The sequence below is a fragment of the Papio anubis genome, chromosome 6 (genome assembly GCF_008728515.1).
Source record: "Papio anubis isolate 15944 chromosome 6, Panubis1.0, whole genome shotgun sequence".
Lineage (NCBI taxonomy): Eukaryota > Metazoa > Chordata > Mammalia > Primates > Cercopithecidae > Papio > Papio anubis.
This window is the reverse complement of record NC_044981.1, coordinates 81,180,389-81,204,966: the sequence shown is the minus strand read 5'-3', so window position 1 is coordinate 81,204,966 and position 24,578 is coordinate 81,180,389. Positions and strand designations below refer to the sequence as shown.

The 24,578-nt window shown below is 40.9% G+C and overlaps 1 pseudogene; it reads right to left on the bottom strand.

Annotated features, from left to right (window-relative positions):
- LOC110743017 overlaps positions 1 to 18,782 on the bottom strand; it is a 147,609-nt pseudogene extending 128,827 nt beyond the window's left edge.
- Positions 18,783 to 24,578: the final 5,796 nt, after the last annotated feature.

Genomic DNA, 24,578 nt, shown 5'->3' with positions numbered 1-24,578 from the left:
ACTGGTAGAGAAAGGAAAGAGGAAAAAAAAGTCCAAAATCCTAACTTTAAAAGGTTTGTTATTCACAAGATAAACATGTCAAGCTATCCAGAAGGAAAGAAAAACAATTTATGCTTGTAATTATAGCTCTAAACTCAGCTATTCCTTTAGTCAATGAAAATCACAGTGTTCAGATATTATTAAAATTCTTTTTGGGGGGGGCGGAGCAAGATGGCCGAATAGGAGCAGCTCCAGTCTTCAACTCCCAGCGCCAGCGACACAGAAGACCGGTGATTTCGGCATTTTCAACTGAGGTACTGGGTTCATCTCACTGGGGAGTGCCGGACGATCTGTACTGGTCAGCTGCTGCAGCCCGACCAGCGAGGCTGAAGCAGAGGCGAGCATTGCCTCCTGGGAGCACTTGAGGGGAAGGAGATCCCTTTTTCTAGCCAGGGAAACTGAGACACACAACACCTGGAGGTCGGGTGCTCCCACCCCCAATGCTGGCTTTGAGCAAACAGGCACACCAGGAGAAAATATCACACACCACAGCTGGGAGGACCCACACCCGCGAGGCCTCCCTCATTGCTATCACAGCAGTCTGTGATCTACCGGCCAAGGCAGCAGCCAGGCTGGGGGAGGCGCCCGCCATTGCTGAGGCTTAAGTAGGTAAACAAAGCTGCTGGGAAGCTCGAGAGCTGGGTGGAGCTCACAGCAGCTCAAGAAACCTGCCTGTCACTGTAAGACTCCACCTCTGGGGACAGGGGCACAGTAAGCAATAACAAAGCAGCAGACACCTCTACGAGACCCGACGACTCTGTCTGACAGCTTTGAAGAGAGCAGTGGATCTCCCAACAGGAGGTTGAGATCTGAGAAGAGGGACGAACTCCTGCTCAAGTGGGTCCCCTGACCCTGGGTAGCCCTAACTGGGAGACATCCCCCACTAGGGAGCGATCCTGACACCCCCACACCTCTACAGGGTGGAGTACACCCTGAGAGGAAAGCTTTAACAAGAATCAGACAGGTACACTTGCTGTTCAGAAATATTCTATCTTCACCAGTCTCTGCTGCGGTACCCAGGCAAACAGGGTCTGGAGTGGACCTCAAGCAATCTCCAACAGACCACAGCTGAGGAGGGTTCGGTAGAAAACTATCAAACAGGAGGACATACATAAAACCATCAGTACATCACCATCATCAAGACCAGGCAGATAAACCACAAAGATGGGAAAAGCAGGGAACAGAAAAGCTGGAAATTCAAAAACAAGAGCATCTCCCGGCAAAGGAACACAGCTCGCCAGCCAACAGCGGATCAAAGCTGAATGAGGAGGTAACGGCCGAGATGAGGAAAGGCTTCAGTCATCAAATTTCTCAGAGCTAAAGGAGAATTACATGCAGCGCCAAAGAAACTAAAAATCTTAAAAAAGTGGAAGAATTGATGGCTAGAGTAATTAATGCAGAGAAGGTCTTAAGCGAAATGAAAGAGATGAAAACCATGACACGATGCATTGACAAATGCACAAAGCTTCAGTAACCATTTCGATCAACTGGAAGAAAGAGTATCAGCGATTGAGGATCAAATGAATGAAATAAAGCGAGAAAGAGAAACCAAAAGAAAAAGAAAGAAAAATGGGCAAAGCCTGCAAGAAGTATGGGATTATCATAAAAGACCAAATCCTAAAGTCTGATTGGGGTGCCTGAAAGTGAGGGGAGAAGAAATGGAACCAAGTTGGAAAACACTCTTCAGGATATCATCCAGGAACTAACCCTAGTAGGGCAGGCCAACATTCAAATCCAGGAAATACAGAGAAGCATACAAAAGATACTCACCGAGAAGAGCAACTCAAGACACATAATTGCCAGATTCCTGAAAGTTGAAATGAAGGAAAAATCTTAAGGCAGCCAGAGAAAGGTCGGGTTACCCACAAAGGGAAGTAGAAATCGGACTCACAGCAGATCTCTGGCAGAAACTCTCAAAACCAGAAGAGTGGGGCCAATATTCAACATTCTTAAGAAAGAATTTTAAACTGGAATTTCATATCCAGCCAAACTAAGTTTTATAAGTGAAGGAGAAATAAAATCCTTTACAGATAAGCAAATGCTTAAGTTTTTGTCACCACTAGGCCTGCCTACAAGAGACCCTGAAGGAAGTACTCAACATGGAAAGACTAGCCAGTCACCCAGCCATCTCAAAACATGCCAAAATGTAAAGACCATCGAGGCTAGGAGAAACTACATCAACTAATGAGCAAAATAACCAGTTAATCCTTAATGCTTGGGATCAAGTTCACACATAACAATCTGTATAAATGTAAATGGACTAAATGCTCCAGGGGCAGACTGGCAAACTGGATAAAGTCAAGACCCATCAGTCCTGTATTCCAGGAGACCCATCTCCTGCAGCAGAGACATACATAGGCTCAAAATGAGTTGGAGGAAGATTTACCAAGCAAATGGAGAACAAAAAAGCAGAGTTTGCAATACTAGTCTCTGATAAAACAGACTTTAAACCATCAAAGATCAAAAGAAGTTGAAGGCCATTACATGGTAAAGGGATCAATTCAACAGGAAGAGCTAGCTATCCTAAATATATGCACCCAATATAGGAGCACCCAGATTCATAAAGCAGAGTCCTTAGAGACTTACAAAGAGACTTAGACTCCCATGCAACGTAATGGGAGACTTCAACCTCCACTGTCAACATTAGACAGATCAGCAAGACAGAGAAAGTTAACAAGGATATCCAGGAATTGAACTCATCTCTGCAGCAAGCAGACCTAATGAACATCTATAGAACTCTCCACCCCAAATCAACAGAATATACCACATTCTTCTCAGCTACATACATTACTTATTCCAAAATTGACCACGTAGTGGAGTAAGCACTCCTCAGCAAATGTACAAGAACAGAAATTATAACAAACTGTCTCTCAGACCACAGTGCAATCAAACTAGAACTCAGGACTAAAACTCAATCAAAACTGCTCAACTACATGGAAACTGGTTTCCTGCTCCTGAATGACTACTAGATTTACATCTGAAATGAAGGCAGAAATAAGATGTTCTTTCGACCAATGAGAACAAAAGATACAACATACCAGAATCTCTGGGACACATTTAAAGCAGTGTGTAGAGGGAAATTTATGGCACTAAATGCCCACAAGAGAAAGCAGGAAATATCTAAAATTGACACTCTAACATACTTAATTAAAGAACTTTAGAGAAACAAGGCAAACATTAAAGCTAGCAGAGGCAAAAAGAAATAACTAAAGATCAGAGCAGAGACTGAAGGGAGATAGAGACACAAAAACCCCTCAAAAATCAATGGAGATCCAGGAGTTGGTTTTTGAAAAGATCAACAAAATTGACAGACCACTATGAGACTAATAAAAAGAGAAGAAAAGAGAAGAATCAAATGGCCCCATAATTAAAATGATAAAAGGGATATCACCACCGACCCACAGAAATAAACTACCATCAGAGATACTATATAAACACCTCTGCCAAATAAACTAGAAACCTAGAAGAAATGGATAATTTCCTGGACACTTACACTCTTCCAAGATAAACCAGGAAGAAGTTGAATCCTGAATAGACCAATAGCAGGCTCTGAAATTGAGGCAACAATTAATATTACCAACCAAAAAGTCCAGGACCGGTAGTTTCACAGCTGAATTCTACCAGGGGTACAAGGAGGAGTTGGTACCCATTCCTTCTGAAACTATTCAATCAATAGAAAAGAGGAATCCTCCTAACTCATTTATAGAGGCCAACATCATCCTGATACCAAAGCCTGGCAGAGATACAACAAAAAGAAAATTTTAGACTAATATCCCTGATGGTGCCTCGATGCAAAAATCCTCAATAAAATACTGGCAAACCCAGTTCAGCAACACACCAAAAGCTTATCCCACCATGATCAAGTGGGCTTCCTGGGATGCAAGGCTGGTTCAACGATACATAAATCAATAAACATAATCCAGCATATAAAGCAAGAACCAAAGACAGAACCACATGATTATTTCAATAGATGCGAAAAGGCTTTTGACAAAATTCAACAGCCCTTCATGCTAAAAGCGGCTCAATAAATTAGGTATTGATGGAGCGTGCCTCAAAATAATAAGAGCTATTTGTAACCATTACAGCAGCCAATATCATACTGAATGGGCAAAAACTGGAAAATTCCTTTGAAACTGGCACAAGACAGGATGCCCTCTCTCCTACTCTATTCGGCATAGTGTTGTTGGAAGTTCTGGCTAGAGGCAATCAGGCAAAGAAATCAAGGGTATTCAGTTAGGAAAGAAGAGACAAGTGTCCCTGTTTGCAGATGACATGATTGTATATTTAGAAAACCCCATTGTCTCGGCCGGAAATCTCCTTAAGCTGATGAAAAGCAACTTCAGCAAAGTCTCAGGATACAAAAATTAATGTGCAAAATCACAAGCGTTACTGTGAACAAGCGGAGAGCCAAATGTGAATGAACTTCCATTCACAATTGCTTCAAAGAGAATCAAATACCTGAGAATCCAACTTGAGGATGTAAGGACCTCTTCAAGGAGAACTACAAACCACTGCTCAGTGAAATAAAGAGGACACAAACAAATGGAAGAACATACCATGCTCATGGATAGGAAGAATCAATATGTGAAAACTGACCATACCCAAGGTAATTTATAGATTCAATGCCATCCCCATCAAGCTACCAATGAGTTTCTTCACAGAATTGGAAAAACTGCTTTAAAGTTCATATGGAACCAAAAGGCCCACATCTCCAAGACAATCCCTAAGTCAAAGAACAAAGCTGGAGGCATCAAGCTACCTGACTTCAAACTATACCACAAAGGCTGCAGTATCCAAAACAGCATGGTACTAGTACCAAAACAGAGATATAGACCAATGGAACAGAACGAGTCCTCAGAAATAATACCACATCTACAGCCATCTGATCTTTTGACAAACCTGAGAGAAGCAATGGGGGAAAGGATTCCCTATTTAATAAATGGTGCTCAGGAAAATTGGCTAGCCATAAGTAGAAAGCTGAAACTGGATCCTTTCCTTACTGCTTATCACGAAAGGAATTAATTCAACATGGATTAGAGAACCCAAATGTTAGACCCTAATACCATAAAATCCTAGAGGAAAACCTAGGTAGTACCATTTCAGGACATAGGCATGGGCAAAGACTTCATGTCTAAAACACCAAAAAACAGCGACGTAAAAGCCAAAATTGACAAATGGGATCTAATTAAACTAAAGAGCTTCTGCACAGCAAAAAGAAACTACCATCAGAGTGAACAGGCAACCACAAGAATGGGAAAGGTACTTGCAATCTACTCATCGACAAAGGGCTAATATCAGAACCTACAAAGAACTCAAACGGTTACAAGAAAAAAAACAAACAACCCCATCAAAGTGGGCAAAGGATATGAACAGACATTTCTCAAAGAAGACATTCATACAGCCAACAAACACATGAAAAAATGCTCATCATCACTGTGCATCAAATGCAAATCAAAACCACAATGGTCTGCATCTCACACCAGTTAGAATGGCGGTACATTAAAAGTCAGGAAACAACAGGTGCTGGAAGGGATGTGGAGAAATAAGACACTTTTACACTGTTGGTGAGTTGTAAACTAGTTCAACCATTATGGAAAACAGTATGGCCGATTCCTCAAGGATCTAGAACTAGATGTACCATATGACCCAACCATCCCATTACTGGGTATATGCAAAGGATTATATAATTATGCTGCTATAAAGACACATGCACCGCGGTATGTTTATTGCGGCACTATTCACAATAGCAAAGACTTGGAATCAGCAATGTATCAGTGACAGGTTGGATTAAGAAAATGTGGCACATATACACCATGGAATACTATGCAGCCATAAAAAAAGGATGAGTTTGTGTCCTTTGAAGGGACATGGATGCAGCTGGAATCCATCATTCTTAGCAAACTATCACAAGAACAGAAAACCAAACACATGTTCTCACTCCTTAGGTGGGAACTGAACAATGAGATCACCTGGACTGCGGAAGAGACATCACACCGTGGCCTATCATGGGGAGGGAGGGAGGTGCATTGGGAGTTATACCTGATGTAAATGATGAGTTGATGGGTGCAGCACACCAACAAGGCACAAGTACACATATGTAACAAACCTGCACGTTATGCACATGTACCCTACAACTTACAGTATAATAATAATAAATAAATTTTTTAAAAAATTCTTTTTAAATTTCCTCTTGAATAATTTTGCATATCTAAGAGTTTCTCACTGCACCATTCTGTTCTTCTTTCACTTGAAATTATTTAAATACAACTCATTTTTCCCCTGCTACATTTTTCCACTGCATGGAAAGTAAGGCCAGAAGACCATTAATCAAAGCTGATAATTAATGCCTTGCCATAAGATTTCTTTTAACTATATTAAGTGTTTCACATATTATAATATTCCATTATTACTTTATGTACTCACTAGTTGCCTGGTTCTCTAATTAGTGGAATGTCAGCCAGGTTTGTATTTTGCCATCAAAATGTTTGCCTATTTAGTTCATAATCTTGTTACTTTGCACACAAAGCTAACAAATGGGTATAGTTCATATTTTTCTCTCAAATTTCTGGAGAAAAAAGTGTGCTTTTATTAGAATTGTTAGCAAGGCAAATTTTCTTTTAGTTGATTTGGTGTCTTTTGACAGTTTAATGTGAAATCAGTCTTCTCAGAATGGAGGACAGAATAAATCTGAAGAGATTAATTGAAAATATTTGGTTAATTTTTAATTAACTACTATATCACATCATACATACCAAATGTATCAGTCCAGTTGGAGTCCATTTGTAATACTGGTATAAGAAATAATGTCAGTTAATCATCTAACATATAATAATCTGGAGATAGTTGGTTCTAGATTTAGTACAACGGTTCAGCAATGTCATTAAGGGACTTTCACTGTGGTATCTTCGATGTGTTGATTTTTAGGCTTTTAGAGTTTAACACTTATAGATTGTAAACTCAGAGTTCCAAAATGGCTGCTACAGGTTCAAACATCACATTCTCAAACTAATGTCGTGAGCAGGAGATAAAGGATAAATGGATAAATCATAAAAGAAAATTTTTTCTCAACAACCCCAGGCTGACTTTCCTTTATGCCAAGTCACATGACAACACATAGCTGTAAGGAAAGCTTGGCAAATGTCGGTGGAATTTCCACAATTGGTTTAGATTAATTGTGATTTATCTTCTAGGGCTATGCATTAGTTTCCTATTGCTACTGTAATAAATTACCATGAATGTAGTGAACTAAAACAACACAAAGTTATTGGCTGACAATTCTGGAAGTCAAAGTCCAAAATGAGTTTCACAGGACTAAAATCAAGGTGTTGCAAGGGCTGAGTTCCTTCTGAAGGCTCTAGTGGAGAATTTCCTTGTGTGTTCCATCTTTTAGAGGCTGCTGCATTTCTTGGTTCATGATCTCTTTTTCACATTGCTCTAACCTCTGCTTCCATCATCATATCTCCTCTGACTTTCTTGCCTCCCATTTTCCCTTAAAAAGACTTTGCAATTACACTGGGTCAACCCAGATAATCCACAATTATCTCCCAATTTCAAGATCCTTAATCACATCTGTAAAGACCCTTTTGTCATAAACAAAAACATATCCACAAGTTCCCAGGACTAGAAAGTAGTGTTCTTGGTGGGGGATGTGGGGGTGGGGAGAGGGCAGTGAGCATTATGCTGCCTACCACAAGCTGATCACACTGCAAATCAAAAAAATAAAAAGATTCTGTTATCAAGGCAAAAGCCTACTGGATAAAAATCTATCAATGTCTGCAACCCTCCACCTGTACCATACTCATCCCTCATCATGTTCATTTCTCTCCTCTACAACAAGTGTTAGATAGAAAAGAATAATAAGCATTTTGCTTGTATTTAGTCATGAATAAATATTTTCTTCCAGATGCTAACATGGAATATAATTTCACTGCAGCACAGCTACAGGTCAAAAGTCAGACTTTCAAATGTGTTATTTGATAGTGCTATCACAAATGTATTAAAATGTATAGAAGCACATTGGCTACCAAGATGGCCGAATGGAAACAGCACAAGTCTGCAGCTCCCAGCAAGTTCATTGCAGAAGGCAGGTGATTTCTGCATTTCCAATTCAGATACCCAGCTCATCTCATTTGGACTGTTTCGACAGTGGGTACAGCCCATACAGGGCAAGCAGAAGTGGGGTGGGGCATCACCTCACCCACGAAGTTCAAGACATCAGGGAACTCCCTCCCCTAGTCAAGAAAAGCCATGAAGGGCTATGCTGTGAGAAACAGTACACTCTGGCCCAGATACTACACTTTTCCCAAGGTCTTCAAAACCCGGGGACCAGAAGATTCCCTTGGGTGTCTGTGCCACCAGCCCCTGAATTTCAAGCAAAAAACTGGGCGGCTATTTGGGCAGACACTGAGCTAGCTGCAGGAGTTTTTTGTTTTTTGTTTTTTGTTTTTGTTTTTTTTCATACCCCAGTGGCACCTGGAACACCAACAAGAGAGAACTGTTCACTCCCCTGGAAAGGAGGCTGAAGCCAGGGAGTCAAGAGGTCTAGGTCAGTGGATCCCACCCCCATGGAGCCCAGCAAGCTAAGATCCACTGGTTTGAAATTCTCACTGCCAGCACAGCAGTCTGAAATAGACCTGGGACACTTGAGCTTGGTTGGGGGAGTGGTGTTCACCATTACTGAGGCTTGAGTAGGGGGCTCTCCTTTCACAGTGTAAACAAACCCCCCGGGAATTTTGACTGGGGTGGAGCCCACCGCAGCTAAGCAAAGCCACTGTAGCCAGACTGCCTCTTTAGATTCCTCCTCTCTGGGCAGAGAATCTCTGAAAAAAAGGCAGCAGCCCCAGTCAGAGGCTTATAGATAAAACCCCCATCTCTCTGGGACAGAGTACCTCGGGGAAGGAGTGGCGGTGGGCACAGATTTGGCAGACTTAAACGTCCCTGCCTGCTGGCTCTGTAGAGAGCAGCGAACTCCCCAGCACAGCATTTGACCTCTGCTAAGGAATAGACTGCCTCCTCAAGTGGGTCCCTGAATCCCGCACCTCCTGACTTGGATACACCTCCCAGCAGGGGTCAACAAACACCTCACACAGGAGAGCTCCAGCTGGCATCTGGCGGGTGCCCATCTGAGACAAAGCTTCCAGAAGAAGGAACAGGCTTTGCTGTTCTGCAGCCTTCGCTGGTGATACCCAGGCAGACAGGGTCTGGAGTGGACCTCCAGCAAACTCCAGCAGACCTGCAGCAGAGGAGCCTGTTACAAGGAAAACTAACAAACAGAAAGGAATAGCATTAACAACAACAAAAAGGACATCCACTCGGAAACCCCAATCTTGCTACCAGCAGAGCAGTCTGAAGACAACCTGGAACACTGGAGGTTGGTGCAGGGAGGGGTGCCCACCATTACTGAGGCTTGAGTAGGCAGCTCTCCTTTCATAGTGTAAACAAACCCACCAGGAAGTTTGACTGGGGTGGAGCCCACCACAGCTAAGCAAAGCCACTATAGCCAGACTGCCTCTCCAAATTCCTCCTCTCTGTGCAGGGAATCTCTGAAAAAAAGAAAAAAAGTAGCAGCCCCAGTCAGGGGCGTATAGATAAAACCCTTATCTCTCTGGGACAGAGCTCCTGGGGGAAACGGCGGCTGTGGGCACAGTTTCAGCAAACTTGAATGTCCCTGTCTGCTGGCTCTGAAGAGAGCAGCAAACCTCCCAGCACAGCATTCAACCTCTGCTATGAAACAGATGGCCTCCTGAAGTGGATCCTTGACCCGCACATCTCCTAACTGGGAGACACTTCCCAGCAGGGGTCAACAGACACCTTATACAGGAGAGCTCCAGCTGGCATCTGGCAGTGCCCATCTGAGACAAAGCTTCCAGAGAGAGGAATAGGCATTTCTGTTCTGCAGCCTCCGCTGGTGATACCCAAGCAAATAGGATCTAGAATGGACCTCCAGCAAACTCCAGCAGACCTGCAGCAGATGAGTCTAACTGTTAGAAGGAAACCTAACAAAAAGAAAGGAATAGCATTAACATAAGCAAAAAGGACATCCACTCAGAAACCCTATTCAATGATCACCAACATCAAAGACCAAAGGTACATAAATTCATGAAGATGAGAAAAAATAGAGCAAAAAGGCTGAAAATTACAAAAACAAGAACACCTCTTCTCTTCCTAAGGATCACAACTCCTTGCCAGCAAGAAAACAAAACTGGACAGAGAATGAGTTTGATGAATTGACAGAAGTAGGCTTCAGAAGGTGGGTAATAACAAACTCCTCCGAGATAAAGAAGCATGTTCTGACCTAATGCAAGGAAGCTAAGAATCTTGAAAAAATTTTACACGAATTGCTAACTAGAGTAACCAGTTTAGAGAAGAACATAAATGATCTGCTGGAGCTGACAAGCACAGTACAAGAACTTTGTGAAGCATACACAAGTATCAACAGCCAAATCAATCAAGTGGAAGAAAGGGTATCAGAGATTGAAGATCAACTTAATGAAACAAAGTGTGAAGAGAAGATTAGAGAAAAGGGAACAAAAAGGAACAAACAAAGCCTCCAAAAAATATGGGACTATGTAAAAAGACCAAACTTACATTTGATTGGTATACCTGAAAGTGACGGGGAGAATGGACCAAGTTGGAAAACACTCTTCAGGATATTATCCAGGAGAACTTCGCCAACCTAGCAAGACAGACCAACATTCAAATTCAGGAAATACAGAGAACACCACAAAGATATTCCTTGAGAAAAGCAACCCCAAGACACATAATTGTCCGATTAACCAACGTTGAAATGAAGGAAAAAAAATGTTAAGAGCAGTCAGAGAGAAAGGTCGGGTTGCCCACGAAAGGAAGCCCATCAGACTAATAGCAGATCTCTTGGCAGAAACACTAAAAGCCAGAACACAGCAGGGGGCAATATTCAACATCCTTAAAGAAAAGAATTTTCATCCCAGAATTTCATAACTGGGCAAACTAAGCTTCATAAATGAAGGAGAAATAACATCATTTACAGACAAACAAATGCTGAGAGATTTTGTCACCACCAGGCCTGTCCTACAAGAGCCCTTGAAAGAAGCACTAAACATGGAAAGAAACAATCAGTACCAGCCCCTGCAAAACATATCAAATTGTAAAGACCAATGACACTATGAAGAAACTGCATCAACTAATGGACAAAATAACCAGGATCAAATACACACATACCAATATTAACCTTAAATGTAAATGTGCTAAATGTCCCAATTAAAAGACACAGACTAGAAAATTAGATGAGTCAAGACCCATCCATGTGCTGTATTCAGGAGACACATCTCATGTGCAAAGACATACATAGATTTACAATAAAAAATGGAGGAATATTTATAAAGCAAATGGAAACCAAAAAAAAGCAGGGGTTGCAATCCTAATATCTGATAAAACAGACTTTAAACAAAGATCAAAAGAAACAAAGAAGGGCATTATATAATGGTAAAGGGATCAATGCAACAAGAAAAGCGAACTATTCAAAAACTATGTGTACCCAATACAGAAGCATCCAGATTCATAAAGCAAGTTCTTAGAGACCTATAAAGAGACTTAGACAATAATAGTGGGAGACCTTAACACCCCACTGTCAATATTAGACAGGTCAAAGAGACAGAATATTAACAAGGATATTCAGGACTTGAACTCAGCTCTGGACGCAGCAGACCTAATAAACATCTACAGAACTCTCCTACTGAATTCAACAGAATATGCATTCTTCTCAGCACCACATTGCACTTATTCTAAAATTGACCACATAATTGAAAGAAAAAACTCCTCAGCAAATGCAAAAGAATGAAAACCATAGCAGTCTCTCAGACCACAGTGCAATCAAATTAGAACTCAGAATTAAGAAACTCACTCAAAACCACACAACTGCATGAAAACTGAACAGCCTGCTCCTGAATGACTACTGGGTAAATAATGAAATTAAGGCAGAAATAAAGATGTTCTTTGAAACCAATGAGAACACAGACACAACGTACCAGAATCTCTGGGACACGGCTAAAGCAGTGTTTAGAGAGAAATTTATAGCACTAAAGGCCCACAGGAGAAAGCAGAAAAATCTAAAATTGACACCATAACATCACAACTAAAAGAACTAGAGAAGCAAATACAAACAAATTCAAAAGCTAGCAGAATACCAAAAAAAAAAAAAAAATAACTAAGATCAGAGTAGAACTAAAGGAGACAGAGACATGAAAAACCCTTCAAAAAAATCAGTGAATCCAGGAGTTGGCTTTTTGAAAAGATCAACAAAATAGATAGACTGCTAGTGAGCCTAATAAAGAAGGATAGAGAGAAGAATCAAATATACATAATAAAAAATGAAATAGGGGATATCACCACTGATCCTTCAGAAATACAAACTCACATCAGAGAATACTATAAACACCTCTATGCAAATTAACTTAAAAATCTAGAAGAAATGGATAAATGCCTGGACACATACACCCTCCCAAGTCTAAACCAGGAATAAGTCAAATCCCTGAATAGGCCAATAACAAGTTCTGAAACTGAGGAAGCAATTAATAGCCTAACAACAAAAAAAAGTCCAGGACCAGACAGATTAACAGCTGAATTCCACCAGCAGTACAAAGAGGAGCTGGTACCATTCCTTCTAAAACTATTCCAAAAAATAGAAAAAGAGGGACTCCTCCATAACTGATCTGATGTGGCCAGCATCATCCAGTTACCAAAACCTGGCATAGACACGACAACAAGAAGAAAATTTCAGGCCAATATCCCTGATGAACATTGATATGAAAATCCTCAATAAAATACCAGCAAACTGAATCAAGCAGCACATTGAAAAGCTTATGCACCACGATCAAGTCAGCTCCGTCACTGCGATGCAAGCCTGGTTCAACATACACAAATCAAAAAATGTAATCCATCACATAAACGAACCAATGACAAAAAAAAAACATGATTATTTCAGTAGATGCAGAAAAGACTTTCAATAAAGTTCAACACCCCTTCATGCTAAAAACCCTCAATAAACTAGGTATGGATGAAACATATCGCAAAAAACTAAGAGCTATTTATGACAAACTCACAGCCAATATTATACTGAATGAGCAAAAGCTGGAAGCACTCCCTTTGAAAACCAGCACAACACAAGGATGCCCTCTCTCACTACTCCCATTCAACATAGTATTGGAAGTTCTGGCCAGGGCAATCAGGCAAGAAAAAGAAATAAAGGGTATTCAAACAGAAAGAGAGAAAGTCAAATTGCCTCTGTTTACATTACAGATGACATAACTGTATGTTTAGAAAACCCCATCATCTCAGCCCAAAATCTCCTTAAGCTGATAAGCAACTTCAGTAAGTCTCAGGATACAAAATCAATGTGCAAAAATTACAAGCATTCCTATACACCAATAATAGACAAACAGCCAAATCATGAGTGAACCCCCATTCACAATTGCTTCAAAGAGAATAAAATACCTAGGAATACAACTCACAAAAGATGTGAAGGATCTCATCAAGGAGAACTACAAACCAATGCTCAAGGAAATAAGAGAGGACACAAGCAAATGGAAAAACATTTCATGTTCATGGATAGGAAAAATCAATATCTTGAAAATGGACATAATGCCCAAAGTAATTTATAGATTCAATGCTATCCCTATCAAGCTATCATTGACTTTCTTCACAGAATTAGAAGAAACTACTTTAAAGTTCATATGGAACCAAAAAAGAGCCCGCAGAGCCAACACAATCCTAAGCAAAAAGAACAAAGCTGGATGCATCATACTACCTGACTTCAAATTATACTACAAGTCTACAGTAACCAAAACAGCATGGTACTGGTACAAAACAGATATATAGATCAATGGAACAGAACAGAAACCCCAGAAATAACACCACACATCTACAACCATATGATCTTTGACAAACCTGACAAAAACCATCAATGGGGAAATGATTCCCTATTAATAAATGGTGTTGGGAGAACTGGCTAGCCATATGCAGAAAACTGAAACTGGACCCCTTCCTTACACCTTATACAAAAATCAACTCTAGAAGGATTAAAGACTTAAACGTCAAACCTAAAACCATAAAAACCCTATCAGAAAACCTAGGCAATACCATTCAGGACATAATGGGCAAAGTCTTCAAGACTAAAACACCAAAAGCAATGGCAACAGAAGCCAGAATTGACAAATGGGATCTAATTAAACTGAAGAGCATCTGCACAGAAAAAGAAACTATCATCAGAGTGAACAGGCAACCTATAGAATGGGAGAAAAATTTTGCAATCTATCCATCTGACAAAGGGCTAATATCCAGAATCTGGAAAGAAGTTAAACAAATTTACAAGAGAAAAACAAACATCCTCATCAAAAAGTGGGCAGAGTATATGAACAGACACTTCTCAAAGGAAGATATTTATGCGGCCAGGAAACATATTTTAAAAAAGCTCATTATCACTGGTCATTAGAGAAATGTAAATCAAAACCACAATGAGATACTATTTCACATCAGTTAGAATGGCGATCATTAAAAAGTCAGGAAACAACAGATGCTGGAGAGAATGTGGAGAAATAGGCATGCTTTTACACTGTTGGTGGGAGTGTAAATTAGTTCAACCATTGTGGAAGACAGTGTGGCAATTCCTCAAGGATCTAGAACCAGAAATACCATTTGACCCAGCAATCCCATTACTGGGTATATAGTCAAAGGATTATAAATCATTCTACTATAAAGGCACATGCACACGTATGTTTATTGTGGCACTGTTCACAATAGCAAAGACTTGGTACCAATCCAAATGCCCATTACTGATAGACTGGATAAAGAAAATGTGGCACATATACACTGTGGAATACTATGCAGCCATAAAAAAGGACGAGCTCATGTTCTTTGCAGGGACATGGATAAAACTAGAAAACATCATTTTCAGTAAACTAACACAAGAACAGAAAACCAAATACCACCTTGTTTTCACTCATTGGTGGGAGTTGAACAATGAGTATACATGGACACAGGGAGGGGAACATCACACACTGGTGCCTGTCAGGGTGTGTGGGGCTAGGGGAGGGATAACATTAGGAGAAATACCTAACGTAGATGATGGGTTGATGGGTGCAGCAAACCACCATGGCACATGTATACCTATGTAACAAACCTGCACGTTCTGCACATGTGTCCCAGAACTTAAAGTAAAATAAATAAATAAATAAATAAATAAATAAATAAATAAATAAATACTTAGAGATAAATGAAAATAAAGAAAACAGCCCAGTGCAGTGACTCATGTCTGCAATCCCAGCACTTTGGGAGTCCAAGGTAGGTGGTCTGCTTGAGCCCAGGAGTTCCAGACCAGCCTGGGCAATGTGACAAAACCTCTTCTCTACAAAAACATACAAAAATTACTTGAGTGTGGTAGAATATGCCTGTAGTCCCAGCTAGTTGGAAGGCTGAGGTGGCATGATCACTTAAGCCCAGTGAGTTTGAGGCTGCAGTTAGCAGTGATTGCAGCACTGCACTCCAGTTTGGACGACAGAGACCCTGAGAAAGAAAAGAAAAGAGAAAGGAAAGAGAGGAAAGAGAGGAAAGAAAGGGAAGAGAGGAAAGAGAGGAAAGAAAGGGAAGGAAGGAAGGAAGGAAGGAAGGAAGGAAGGAAGGAAGGAAGGAAAGAAGGAAGGCAGGCAGGCAGGAAGGCAAGCAGTGCCAAAAGAGAAATTTATGCCTATAAATGCTTACATTAAAAAACAAGAAAGATCTGAAATAAAAAACCTAACTTTACAATTTAAGAGGCCAGAAAAAGAAGAAAAACTAAACTCAAAGCTAGCAGAAGGAAGGTAATAATAAAGAATAGAGCATAGATAAACAAAATAGAGAATGGAAAAATAATAGAAAATCAACAAACCGAAAGTTGGCTCTTTAAAAAAAAAGTTTTAAAAAAAAAAGACAAAACTTTCACTGTATGGACTAGGGAAAAAAAAAAAAGTAGGCCGAAATTACTAAAATCAGAAATAATAGAAAGGAGATTACTACTCATTCTATAGAAATAAAATGGAATATGAGACTACTATGAACAATTTTAGGAGAACAAATTGGATAACCCAAATGAAATGAACAAGTCCCTGGAAACAAAACCTACCAACTAAGCAATGAAGAAACAAAAAAATCTGAATAGCTCTATAAATAGTAAGAAAATTGAATAAGTAATCAAATACCTCTTAACAAAGAAAGATCATAAACCTAATGGCTTCACTGGTAAATTATACCAAACATTAAAGAACCGATGTCAATTTTTCTCAAGTTTTTTCAAAAAAAAATGAAGAGGAGAAAATGCTCCTCTTTTTAAGAGGTCAGCATTAATCTAACACCAAAGCCAGACAAAGACACTATAAGAAAACTACAGATATCCCATATAAACATTGATGCAAAAATCCCCAACAAAATGCTAGCAAACCAAATTGAGTATATTAAAAGGATTGTACACCATAACCAAGTGAAATTTATTTCTTGAATGAAAGGATGGTTCAACATATGAAAACTGATCAATGTAATCAATCACATCAACAAAATGAAGGCAAAAAACACAGAATCTCAAAGCAGAAAAATTACAAAATTTAATGCCCTTTTTATGATAGAAACACTCAACAAACTAGGAATAGAAGGAAGCTATCTCAATATAAGCCTATATTAAAAACATACAGCAAAGCAAAGGTGTCTGCTTTCACCACTTCTATTCAACATAGCAATGGAAGTCCTAGCCAGATCAAGTAAGAAAAATAAAAGTCATCCAAATCAGAAAGGAAACAAAATTATCTCTGTTCATGAATGATAGACTCTTATATGTAGAAAGACCCGAAGATTCAACAAAAAAAAATTTAGAAGTAATTAAATTAATTCAGCAAAGTAGTAGAATACAGAGAACACACCAAAATCTGTGTGTTACAAATTCTATACGCTAACAATGAACAATTTGGAAAGGATATTAAGAAAACAATTATATTTCCAGTAGCATCAAAAAGAATAAAGTACTTCAAAATTAACTTAACCAAGAAAGTCAAGAACTGTAAAATATTTCCAAAGAAATTAAAGGAAACATAAATGAATGGAACAACATCGTATATTCATGAATTGGAAGACTAAATATTGTTAACATCTCAAAACTACCATAGCAATCTACAATTTTAATACAATCTCCGTCAAAATCCCAATGACTTTTTGGCAGAAATAGAAAACCCCATTCTAAAATTTATGAGGAATTTCAAGGGGCTCTGAATAGCCTAAACAATCATGTAAAGGAACAAGCTCAGATGATTTACCTGGGTTCAAAACTTACTACAAAGCTAAGGTAAATTAAAAGTGTATGTCTGCCCAATGGGTCAGTAAAAAAAGAAAACAAAAAGAAAAAAGAAACACTGCAATATTGGCAAAAAGATAGATATGTAGACCAATCAAATAAAAGAGGAAACCCATAAATAAACTCTCACATTTATGGTCTAATAATTTTCACAAGGGTTCCAAGGCCATTCAAGAGAGAAAAGACAGTCTTTTCAACAAACGCTGCTTAGAAAACTGGATATCCACTTGCAAAAGAATGAAGTTGCACTTTTACCTGATACCATATATAAAAGATAACTCAAAATCAATCAAAGACTGAAATGTAACACCTAAAACTATAAACTCTTAGAAAAAAACCACAAGACAAAAGCTTCATGGCGGTGGATTTGGCAACAATTTCTTGGAGATGACACCAAAAGCACAGAAAAAATAGGCAAAATTCATGATTTTGTTTTCAATTTTGGGACTACGGTTTAATAGAATGTGAATCTAAACTCCTACATTTACAACAGGCAAACCCTTAAAATTACTGATTGATTCAAAATGGTTTTATGGAAAAATTAATTTGTAACAAAAACTTGGCACTGGGTGCAAAGGCTCCACAGGTTTTTTTGTGCTTTGGGGTTTTTAGTTGTTGTTTTGTTTTGTTTATTGGGTTTTTTGTTTTGTTTTGTTTTGCCGTTTTTTAACAAAAGTTCCAAGGGACAGGACAAGGGGCTCAGATATCGACAACAGCAGGCATTTTCTCTTCCTCTACTTCAAGGGAGGTCGGGGGAAAACTGGTTTCATAGCTTAATCAAACACTATCTTGAGGCCTGGCTGAAGACTCCAGGTATTTTACAGCACCTAAACCCGGTAGTTAGGTGATAGAAGTCTGCTGCTTCTCCTTCAGTGTTTCAATCTTGTCTTTCTCTCCCTAAGATCAAGTTTTGTTCCCATAAGGATGATGGGAGTGCTGTGACAATGGTGCTACACTTCAGGACACAACTTGGCACGGACATTTTCTAATGATGCAGGACTCACAAGGGAAAAGCAAATTAAGAATACATCTGTTTGTGGATAGGAACGGGGTTGGGGGTCGTAATCTGTCCACCTGTGTAATCTTCTTGTTCACTTGTATCTCATAAACCCAGATTCACCAGTTTCCTATTTAACATAACACTGGCATACTGATTGTCAAAGACAACAGGGATATATTCTCCAGGTTGTATAGCTGATCACTGATGAGTTGGGAAGTTTTCCCTACAGCTCCATCTCCCACCACTGCACACTTGATGGCCTACATCTCGGCCGCTGGTTGGGCTGGCCATGGCAGAAATACTGGGCTCAAGGTGCTGCTGGTGGGGCACAGATGCAGGCTACCAGCACTGGTGCGTGGCCACTGTTGGCAACGCCTCACCCTCCTCCAGCTGGAAGCAGAAGCCTAGCAGCTTCCCTCAGCCAAAGCTGAGGGAAACTGCCCAAGAATAATTTTAAATGTCTTTAAATCAAAAGACTATACTAACAAAGTACAAGGGTAATGTACACAACGAGAGGAAATATTTGCAACTTGTGTATCTAATATGCGATTAATATCCAGAATATATAGAGAACTCCTAAAACTCAACAGCAATAAAAGAAAACAAATAACCTTATTGAAAAATAGACAGGCCGGGCGCGGTGGCTCAAGCCTGTAATCCCAGCACTTTGGGAGGCCGAGACGGGCGGATCACGAGGTCAGGAGATCGAGACCATCCTAGCTAACACGGTGAAACCCCGTCTCTACTAAAAAAAAATACAAAAAACTAGCCGGGCGATGTGGCGGGCGCCTGTAGTCCCAGCTACTCGGGAGGCTGAGGCAGGAGAATGGCGTGAACCCGGGAGGCGGAGCTTGCAGTGAGCTGAGATCCGGCCACTGCACTCCAGCCTGGGCGACAGAGCGAGACTCTGTCTCAAAAAAAAAAAAAAAAAAAAAAAAGAAAAATAGACAAAGGATTTGCATGGACATTTCTCCAAAGGAGACATACAAATAGCCAAGATGTTCAACATCATCAATCATTAGGGAAATGCAAGTCAAAACTGCAAGACACCACTTCACTTCCATTAGGGTTGTTAATATTAAAAAGAAAAAGAAAATAACAAATATTAGTGAGAAAGTGGAAAAGTTGAAACCCTTGTGCACTGCTGCTCAGAAAGTAAAATAGTACAGCCACTGTGGAAAACAGTATGGCAGTAACTTTGAAAAATCAAAAACAGAGTTACCATGTAATCCAGTGAATCCTTCTGAGAGATATTTGTACTTCCATGTTAATAGCAGTATTATTCTAAATAGCTAAAACATAGAAACAACCCAAGTGTCTATTGGGTAATAAATGGATAAGCAAAATGTGGTACATGCATACAACTGAATATTATTCAGCCTCAAGGAGGTAAATTCTGATACATGCTACACCTTGGATGCACCTTGAGGACATTATGCTAAGTGAAATAAGCCAGTTACAAAGAGACAAATACTTTATGATTCCCCTTATAGGAGGTGTCTAGAGTAGTCAAATTCATAGATACAGAAAGCATAGTAGTTGCCATAAGGCAGAAATTTAAAATAATAATAATAATTAATAAGTACTGCATTTATTCACTCCAAGAAAAGTAAAAGCTAAGGCCCAGAATGTGGCAAGGCAAAGGTTAAAAAGAAAAGAACAAGTTTTCCTCTGCCTAGCAGCTCACTTCAAGGACAGTTAGAAGATAATGCTGTCCAAATAGCCAAGGCCAAAAAAATAGACTCCAGACACACCCCCTCCCATCCAGAGCATGGTTGAAAGAAAGTAAAGAGAAAGACAAGTTCTTTTACTGTTACTCTTTTCCCAGGCTTCTTAAGCATGATTAGCATGATTGTGTTTCACAAATGTCTGTATTTAGCCAGTTCTTGTTTTTCTTTTAATGCAGCTACAAGGCCACAGGCTAGGTCACAAGTTAATGTTGTGCTATAGATTATGTGACCTATTACTGTATGATTAACTGCTTTTATTTTGCTTCTGTAAGGTCACTTATAAAAACCCAACTCTGTCTTCGTTCAGGGCTCAGCTTTTGGATGTGAATCCTCTGAGCCAGTGTGTTCCTAAAATAAACAAATCCTCCTGTACTCCATATTGGTCTCTCCATTCCTCAGTTTACCGCAACATTTTTGGTGACCACGAAGGGACTGGAGACAGCAGGCTTACTGTCTCCTTTGCCTCTGGGGGCTGGAGCACGGGCCTCGGGAAACCTGTGACCCCAGGCACCACTGGGAGAACTTCAGCCCGGAGGGGAGATCAGCTCTGCCCTGACCCGGTGCCCCTACCCAGCAGCGCCACGGAACCTAAAGAGAGGCTACACAATGATTTCAAAAGCAGCATGCTTCAGGAACTGCAGTAGGTTTTGGAGGCCCAAGGTAGGACCCATCCCCTGGACAAAAGGGGAGCCTGATCACCTCCTGGGGTGCTGAATAGTTCGACCCCCAGGGGCTGGGAGCGACTAGAGTGGCTCGTCAATTCGGATGAAACTCACACCCACCCCACTGACACAGGATGCAAGAGTGGATTCCTCGGTAAGTCAGGATTCCTAGCTAAGTCAGCTAGGAATCTGGAGATGGCAAGAGTGGCTTGCCACCCCAACTGGGAACTGGAGGTGGCAACAGTGGCTTGCCAACTGCAAAACTAGAGGGGGCAAGAGTGGCTCGCCACCCCAATTACGAACATGAGAACTAAGTGTGTGAAAGTGTGTGAAGGGAGGGGCTTAATTAGGCTCATCAGCTGCGAAATGGGGAGTCACAGATCTTAATGTGGACTGTGTGCTCCAAGAAACTGTGGGGCCGACTAAGACTAGTGGCAATCTGCATACAGCTAATAGAAGCTGCCCTACAGCTCAGAGTTGTAGTAGGAATAAGGACCTCTCCAAAGCCAAGCAGCATCTGAAAACTCCCATAATAGGAGACGGTGTAGTCGGCCAAAACTAGAGAAGAGTGTGCAAGAGTGAATGTGCTGTGTCGTAAAGGGAGGAATGGGAGGAAAATCATAAAAACGTCAAAACTTACTCTATTGGAGTGCATGTTACAGAACCTTAAGAAAAGTTTTGCAGGGGATTATAGAGTTAAGTTAACCTCTCCGAGGTTGAGAACTGTCTGTGAATTAGAATGGCCCGCTTTCCGCGTTGGATAGCCGACCGAAGGAACTATAGACAGGAAACAATTGGCCATGTATTTAACATGGTGACAGGGGTCAGAGGACAGCCAGTGTACCCAGATCAAATTCCTTTATATTGACTTATGGTTAAATATAATATAGACAAAACTGGCATAGATCCAGCCCAATTCAATGGCTTATTGCAAAAAAGCCAAAACTGAAAGTAAGAGCAGCTTCGCCAGCAGACACAGAGTTAAAGGGAGAATCCCAGAGAGAGCAAGAGAAGCCAGTTTTGCAGGAGCCTCCAGAGGTAACAGAAATTCTTTCTCCATATGTCCTAGCCTATCCCCCCTTTCACCAAGACCAACAGCCCTCCAGGAACCAGATTCAGGAGCTAACACCCCCCAGATCGCACCTCAAAAGGGAGGATCAGAGCCTCGAGAGGTTAGGAAAAGAAGTCAAGAGACTCAAGCGGGCCGTCTTAGATCTGGCCGCACTCGAGCTACGCAAATGCCTCTGAGGGAGATGCGAAGACTTATCTATGATGATGACCAGGATCCCAACTGGGACCCGGAGGATGCAACTCAGCTTCAGCATTGCAGAGGTACCAAGAGGCACTTCAGTAGGAGCTAAGAGTTGGTAGAAGGAAAGCAATTAATATAAGGAAGATTTCAGAAGTGCTTCAGGGAGCTGAGCAGAGCCTAAGTCAGTTGTATGAGATACTCTGTGAAGCATTCTGGCTTTACACCCCATTTAACTCTGGGGCTGCTGAACATCAGCACATGGCGAATACTTCATTTGTAGGGCAAGCCCAGGGTGACATCAAGCAGAAGTTGCAGGCATGAATACCAGTCTATAAAAGTGGCCACAAAGGTGGATGTTAACTGTGACCAGGGAACAAAACAGGAAAGAGCAAAAGCAACAAGAGCAGCAGCTAGGCATGCCAAGGGTTAAGTCCCTCTCCCCAGTCCGTCTCTATCTGGAAAAAGAGGGGGCCAGGGACTGATGCCAGAAGAAGAGCAAAGAAGAAGGAAAGGAGAAAGTAAGAGTACGTGTGAGAATGGAAAGAAGAAAGTAAAAAGGAAATCAGAAAGAAACAGGAGAGAGAGATGGCAGTGCTCAGGGGCAGGGCCCATGCCATTGCCCAGCCCTGCCGGCTGGCTGCAGGAGCAGGAGAACTCAGGAAGCAAAAAGGAAAGTAAATCGAAGGCTTAAGAAAAAGGTCAATCTGTTGGCAACAGCTCTTATAGAAAGAGAGATTAGCAATGTGAGAGAACACAGCGGACACAGACGTAGATGTGGAAGAATTCAAGTTAGGCAAGGATTCAAGAGCTGGACAAGTCTAGAAAGAGATTAATGTGCGAGATGCAAAAAGAAAGGACACAGGAAGGATGAATGTTCAGAAGGCAATGGCCAAGGCTGCGAGACAAAGAGGCCATCGGCCAAGGGCTGCCGCACCTTGGAGGAACCAAATACTGATCTGATCAGGCTGGCAGGAGCTGAAGAATGTAAGGACTTGGATAGACTGGGCACCTTCTCATTAGGCTTCCAGGAGCCCATGGTCACATTAGAAGTTAAAGGCAGCAGGATTCTGACATATCTGGATTGCAATTTCTCACTGATAGCTAAGCCACTAGAAGGAGTTACAAAGGGAGGAGAAAAAGAACCCCTCCTCTGGGAAACTGAACAGGAGAAGGAGCCATGCCTTGTGAAAACTTGTTTATAGACTACAGAACTTCCCTGTGCCGGCTATCAGTACCTGCTAGTGCTTGATTGCACCTTTTCAGGGTAGGTTGAAGCTTTCCCCATCGGGACAGAAAAAGTATGAGAAGCGACTGAAGTACTGTTAAAAGACATTATCCCCAGGTTTGGACTGCCTCTAACTTTACAGTCAGACAATAGGCCAGCATTTGTAGCTGAAATAGTGCAAAATTTAACAAGACTGTTAAAAATAAAATGAAAGTTACATACAGTCTATCAGTCGCAAAGTTCAGGAAAAGATCAAACGCATGAACCAGACACTCAAGCAGCTACTGAAGAAATATTGCCAGGAAATTCATTAGACATAGAATCAGGTTTTTGCCTATGGTCCTCCTCCGAGTCAGGTGCACCCCCACCAAACAAACTGGGTATTTGCCCTATAAGATTGTGTTCAGTCAGCCACCCCCAAATCATAGGTCGAATTAAAGGTGACCTCCAGGAACTAGGGGAATTAACCTTAAGAAAGCAAATGCAGGCTTTAGGAATAGCTATACAAAGTGTTCATAATTAGGTACATGAAAATGCCTATAAGCCTCACACCCCTTTAAATCTGGTGACTCTGTTTAGGTTAAAAAGTAGAATCTAATTTCTCTAGGATCCATATAGGGTGAGCCCTATATTGTAACCTTGTCCACTCCCACTGCTGTTAAAGTTGCAGGTGTTGTGTCTTGGATCCACCACAGTCAGCTAAAACCAGCAGCTCAGGACAAGTGAACCAGCTAGCAGAACCCAGATCAGCCAACCCAGCTGATCCCAAGATGAGACCAAGTTGTTGCTGAGGGCGATAGCCCTGCTCTGGTCACTCCGGAGGCTGACTAGTCTATACACAACTGAAACTTGAGGAAACAACAAGCCCTGCTCTAGTCACATACCAGAAGCTGACTAGTCTATGCACGGCCAAAGCTTAAGGACTCATCAAGCAAGTAATATAGTTAGAAATCTTAGGACTAGTGGTTTTCCTGTATATTAACTGTTTTATTATTGTTTTGTCATTATGCTCAACCCTTTTCCCAGATAAGGACCTCTTTTGTCCTTGCTGGATATGAATATAGTGTACATTGTTTTATTGTTGTTACCACCCTTAACCATGCTAGAAGGAACACCTATAGAGGGGTGTCTCCACCATACACATACTACTTGGTCAAGGAACAGGATAACTAGAACCCTATTGTACTATACTTATTATGAGTGTACAAGGATTCACTTAGGAGCTTGTACTTATAATCAGACCACCTATTCAATTTGTGACCCAGGAAATGGCCAGCCTTATATATGCTATGACCCTAAGTCTCCACCTGGGACTTAGTTTGA